Here is a 6,698-nt window from a genome sequence, read left to right as displayed (position 1 = left end):
AACATGTGTATATGTATGCATGTTTGCTCTCCCTGTCTTACAGAGGTCATATCTTCTTTTAAAGCATTGTACTAAAAAAAACTCTTAATGCATTCTGAAAATTAGAAATTTTGAGGCCACATTCTCTGAACACAGCATAATAAAACTGGGAATTAATAACAAATGTTTAAATAAACAAACCAAAAATAAAACTTTTCCAAACACTTGGGAATTTTTTTTAAAGTCTCTTCTAAATAATGATAAGATCAATATAGAAATTTTAAAATATACTACCAGATATATATGTGTGCTATAAATATAAACATATTTACAGGATATGTCTAAAGCTGTACTTTTATATAATATGTAGCACAAATATTTGCTACTATTTTAAAAGAAGGTAAGATAAAGTTTTCAACTCAAGCAACTAAGAAAAAAATGACAAAATATAACTCAAGCAAGGGAAGAAGATAATAAAGATAAATAAGTATATGAATGAATTACAAAAAGAAAAGCAAAATTGATAAATGATACCAAGAACGAGTTCCTTGAAAATTCAATAAAATAGACAAATCTCTGGATAAGCTAATCAATAAGTAGAGAAAGCAAAATCATAAATAAGTACATTTAGGAATGAAAGATGATTGGAGAATGAATACAGAGAAGATTTTAATTATAAGTAAAAAAAAATCAGATATGTAAACATATTAGTATATCTTCAGGAAATGGATAGCCTTTGGCAGCTGCAGGTGTGGGTGAGGAATAACACATCGAATCAAGATGTAACTTTATTTCTGATTACCCCCAATAAAAATTCTGGAGCCAAGTAATTCTATAGGTAAGTTTTTATAAATCTTTAAAAAACAGAAAATTTCCATTCTATGTAAGCAGCTCCAAAAAAAGATAGGACTCATCCAATTTACTTTATAAAGTTATTATAACTATGATACCAAATACTGAGAAAATGACATATGTACTCACACGTACACACAAATATAAACGTGCAGAGAAAAGTTAACATAGCAGCCCTGACTGCTAGCCCTTAGAAATGACTTCTTACAAGATTGGTCCTTGGTTAGCATCTGGGAACATGGAATTCAGGATGAGTTCCCAACCACCTAATGGATGAGCAGCTCGCTGTTTCTAAATTGTTTATGCAAACAATACATTTTATGCTGAGCACCGGCTTTCCTTCTGGGGTTGAGGAATTATTGTATATGCCACACAGAGAATTTCTACGTGATCAACCTCCATGCAAAATCTTGGACACTGATTGTCTGATTAACTTCCCTGATAGACATCATTTCACATGTGTCGTGATATCCGTTGCTGGGAGAATTAAGTGCATCCCGTGTGATTCCACTAGGAGAGAACTCTTGGAAGCTTCTGTCTATTTCCTTGCACTTCATCTCATATACCTTTCCTTTGCTAGTTTTACTCTGTATCCTTTCACCATAATAAATCATAGCATGAGTGTGACTATATGCTGAGTCCTGTGAATTCTTCTTACAAATTAACAAACCTGAGGGTAGTTTGTTAGGCAATAGCCTTTATAAGTAGATGCTAAAATTCTAAGATGCTAATGAACATTAAAATAACAATTTTCCAAAGTCAAATTTTAGTTCCATAATATAAGTACAATTGACCCTTGTACAACATGGATTTGAACTGCATGAGTCCACTTATACGTGGATTTTCTTCTGTCTCTGCCACCCTTGAGATAGCAAGACCGACCCATCTTCTTCCTCTTCTTCCTCAGCCTACTCAGTATAAAGATAGTGAAGACGAAGACCTTCATGATGATCCACTTCCACTTAGTGAGCAGTAAATGTATTTTCTCTTCCTTATAATTTTCTTAATAACATTTTTATTCTTGGAATACAGTATATAATACATATAACATATAAAATATGTTAATAAAATGTTTGTGTTACTAGTAAGGCTTCCAGTCAACAGTTGGCTATTAGTAGGTAAGCTTTTGAGAAATCAAAAGTTATACTCAGATATTTCAACTTCAGGAGGGGTAGTCATTGCCTCTAGCCCCCAAGACAACTGCATTAAAAATGAATAATAGAAAAATCCCTAGTCATATGGTAGCTCATATCAACAAAGTTTTAAAACATGTGATCTTATCAAAAGAAGTTGAAAAACATTCAATAAAATGTCATATTAATTCCAAAAAATTATTTTAAACTAAAAGTAAAAGGATGCTTTATTCAGAGGATTCATCTTTTATATAAAGGATATCTTCAGACCTTCATCATTATCATATTAAATGGTAAAATATAGTTCTTAAAGTCATCTCCATCTAAAATTGAGACCAAAATAAAAATTTTCACCATAGCCACTATAATTTACATTGTCTGAAAATTCTGTGATGCAATAAAATCTGAAACAGAAAGGAGATATTAGTATTTTTTAAAGGAGGATACTCTTGCATCCCTAGAAAATTCAAGAGTTTGTCAATTTATCTAAATACCAGAAAACTGTTTTTAAAAGCAAGAAGCTTTACTTTGTACCATTTATTCATGGATAAAAACACAGAACAATAAAAATAACCCATACACAAAAGCTACAAACACTACATGATACCAATAGCTTGTAAAATAGCATGAGTATAGCCGGGTATGGTGGCATGCGTCTGTAGTTTCAGCTACTTGGAAAGCTGAGGCAGAAGATTCCCCTAAGCCCAGCAGGTTGAGGCTGCGGCAACCATGAGCGTGCCACTGCACTCCAGCGTGGGCAACAAGGGTGAGACTCCAACTCAAAACAACAACAACAGCAAAACAATAAAATAGCATGAGTGACCTAGAAGAAGAAAACTCAATACTCTACTGAATATATGAATAAATCAAGAGTTGTTTCTTGGATGGAAATACTGAATAGTATTAAGATACCAATTCTCGAGTTAATTTATAGTTTTAATATAATAGGAGACTGAATATACAAGTAGACAATAACCAGACCCCCTATATAAAAACAAAATTCTCATTCACAACCTGCAGTCACCTGGGCAGGAGACCAACCCCTTGTCTATAATAATCAACCCAGAAAGTCAGCCTGTTATAAGTCTGACTATTATCGCTAGTAAGAATCCCAGAAGTTAATCCTAACACCTCTAACAATTGGCCCCAAATCACCAAGACTTGATTAAAATAACTGACAACTTTGCCAGTTTTTGTCCCCGCTTCCAGTTTAGGACCAACCAGAGAAAATCAAAGAACATCATAGGATGTTGTTAGCCACTTTTGGAGCTTAGAAAACAATACTCAAAAAAAAAAAAAGGCCTCAGAAGTATGAGTCCTGTGAATCAGATGCTGAGTCCTGTGAATCCTTACAAATTAGCAGACCCTAAGGATGGTGTGTTAGGCAAATAGCCTTTATAAGTAGATACTAAAATCCTAAGATGCTAATGAACATTAAAATAACAATTTTCCAAAGCCAAATTTTAGTTCAGTAATATAAGTACAGTTGATCTTTGAAAAATATGGGTTTGAACTGCATGAGTCTACTTTCTTCCGTCTCTGCCACCCTTAAGAGAACAAGACCAACCTACCTTCTTCCTCCTCCTCAGAAGCAAATGTTGGTCTCTGACCTTCTCCTGCTTTCCTGTCTCCCAGTCCTGTCCCATTCTCCCCTGAAGCTAGCCATGAAAACCAGAATTCTTCTTCTCCAAGGTGGATCATAGAAACTAGAACCCCTCCTCCCCAAAGTTAGTCATAAAACCTAAAAGTATTACTCTACTTTTCCCTCTTTCTTTCTGTGTAAAAATTGACCTTAAAAAAATTAACTGACCATCTGATCTACCTTGTGGGACTGCAAGTCATAAGACCTCCATTACAGAAAAAGTCCTGCATCATAGCCAGAAGAATGAATTCATGTTCAGAGAGGCCAAGAAGAATTGACAGTCAGTTCTTCCTGGGTTTTTCCCCTCAGACTATTAGCATTACATCATACCCTTTTTGTCCAATCATATTTCTACATGTCTTTCCATAATTCGTTGAACCAAGCACAAAAATGAACAACTTCTCCTGCATCTTTGGCTCTATTCTAAAGGTTCCTATGCATACATATTAAATAAATTTGTATGCCTTTTCTCCTATTAACCTACCTTTTCAATTTTTCAGTGACCCTTCAGAGGATCCTTGGCCTCCACATCACCTGCAGCTTCCCCATGTCAATAGCTTCCACCAAGGCACACCTGAAGTCTTCCCTCTTGTCCACTGTGAAGATTTTCCACTCCTCTGCCTATCTGTGAGTCTTGGCCAAAACACAAGTGATGCTGGCTGACTCTTGTATAGCAAACTCTGAATGAATAGTCTTTGCTTGTTTTGATGTCGGTCTTTTTTTCCACAATAATAGAGACAAAAATGCCAATGAAATTTTTTAAACCTTGGCAAAATGAGTCTAAAGCTCGTCTTTAAGGATAAACATCTGAGAATAATCAAGAACATTTTTTAGAATCAAAATAAATGGGAGGGCGCTAGCTCGCTGTGTTTCAAAACAATTAGTAAAATAACACACATGAGATCAGTGCAATATTGGTCTAAGAATTGACAAGGCAATTCGATAAAACACAATATTCAGCCCTGAGCCAGACACTAATATCTGTAAAATTTTAGTACCTAATAAAAGAGTCATCTCAAACCAGTAGAGAAATGAAGATCTGTTCAGTCAATGAAGCTGTCCATCAGCCATTTAAGGGGGAAGTTCATTTAAACCTTCATCTCCAAAATATCCCTCAGTAAATTTTAGATTGATTAAAAAGTTAAATATAAGAAGTTAAATGATTTTTTAAAATCTTATCTCTATTTTAAAAGAATGAAAAAGTAAAAAAATAAATTAAAACTTGTTACACTAAAAAAAGGACAAACAATATTTACAATATATACCACACAAACTATGATTTTTATATGTATATAAATTATATATATCTCAACAGATAAGTGGACAGCGTACACAAAAAGGTCACAAGCAAAATTATTAATGGCAAGCAAACAAAGAAAAAAAGTTCAAATATAGAAATGCAACTTTTTAGTTCTAAAGCTAGAACTAAAAAGTCATTTTCTTTACAAAAATAAGTGGGGGGGGAGTACTTGGTGCTGGTGAGGTGGAGTGGAAAGGGAACTCACTGCTGGTGGACTGTAAATGGCACAATCTTTTTAAAGACTGTTTTGGTAATGCACATGAAAAGCCTGAAAAATATTCCTATCAGTCATGCCATCTAGCTTAAAAACAGGAAGAAAAAAAAAGAATCATGCACAAAGATGCTAACTACAGTGCTATTTATAATAACAAAAAGTTGGAAGCAACTGAAATACTTCAGAATACGAGATTGAATAAGCAAATTATGTTGCATTCAAAAGAAAATGTTATTCACTTATTTTAAATGTGAGTTTATAAAGAGTTTTTTGGTAATATGGGGGAAATGCTTATGTCAAATACTAAGCCAAAAAGTAGAGCAATATAAAAATATTCATTTTTTTAAATCACTATGGTCTCAGTTATGTAATTAATGTGACAAATATATGTATTATATATGTATACATAACATATATTATGTCTGCAAAATGTTACATATGCATATACATGTCTACTATATATGCATATACATATATGTGTGTGTGTGTATGAGCCAAATGTAGCTTGATTGTCTCAGAGTGTTAGGATTATGGGAGACTTATTCTTTCTACTTTCATCACATTTTCAGTTTTCTAAATAAGCTGCACAGGATAAACTTTGTTAAAAAAAAAAAAAAAGTGTCCAGATCACTTTTACCAAGGGAGCCATTAGAAGAGATTTTTTTTTTTCCAAAGCAAAGGGACTTAGAAAAAATTCAGTGTTATGTTGATACCTGGGATAAAGGGTTAGCTAATTAGATACTGTCAAAGGGGAAGGGCTCATAGGTAGATGAACCTTTCATTCAGGCCAAGATAACATAATTACCTTGGAAGCTTCCCCACAACCTTCCAGAAACTGCCTACTCTTCCCATGTGCAGAAAATGGTGGGCTATTCACCCTACGAAGCACTGATATCTATAACAGTTGTGAGGAGTTTACAAGTACCCATATTTTTTCTATCTTTTTGAAACCAGTCACGTGGGATTCCATGCAGATTTGCAACTATGCAGGCCTTTAAACCCCCTGATTTTGTCCACATGCCGTAAAACGGATATTCTGTAACATAAATGCACCAGGGAAAAAGCCCAAGGAATGCCACATAATTCAGAACAATGGAGGTTTCCAATCAATAACCTTGGCATCTTCCTAAATCTTTTTATAATTGTCCTTGTCTTGCCTTGGAATACATGGTTGGGGAGGTATGCAGCAGGTTTAATCATAATATAACTGGTCGGAATTGCTCTACAAATGGCAAGTGCAAATTCCCTTATCTTGTTTTTCTAATTAATCACCCAAATCTCTACATGCCTTATTAGCAAGGAGTCTAATGTCTTCCTCTTGAGACTCCTTTCACCCTTTGATAATCCAAGTTGGCTGTGAACATTTCTCCAGGATAGAGGTTCCTGGGCCGGAGGTCATACCTTTCCCTAGGAGTGCTGCCAAATCTCTCATTGCCTAGCTTCTCTGAGGGAGCCTCCTTCTTGGGCCCCCAAAATCTAGCTGTCAGTGTTTTGGTTCACAAATATGGCCACATTGAGCTGCCACTTGGGCCCAGAGAACTAAGTGAAGGTGGGACCAGGATCTACCACCACCCAGTC

Source organism: Carlito syrichta, unplaced genomic scaffold (genome assembly GCF_000164805.1).
Source record: "Carlito syrichta isolate Samal-C Ts95f unplaced genomic scaffold, Tarsius_syrichta-2.0.1 Scaffold301822, whole genome shotgun sequence".
Classification (NCBI taxonomy): domain Eukaryota; kingdom Metazoa; phylum Chordata; class Mammalia; order Primates; family Tarsiidae; genus Carlito; species Carlito syrichta.
Note: the sequence above shows the minus strand (reverse complement) of the source record.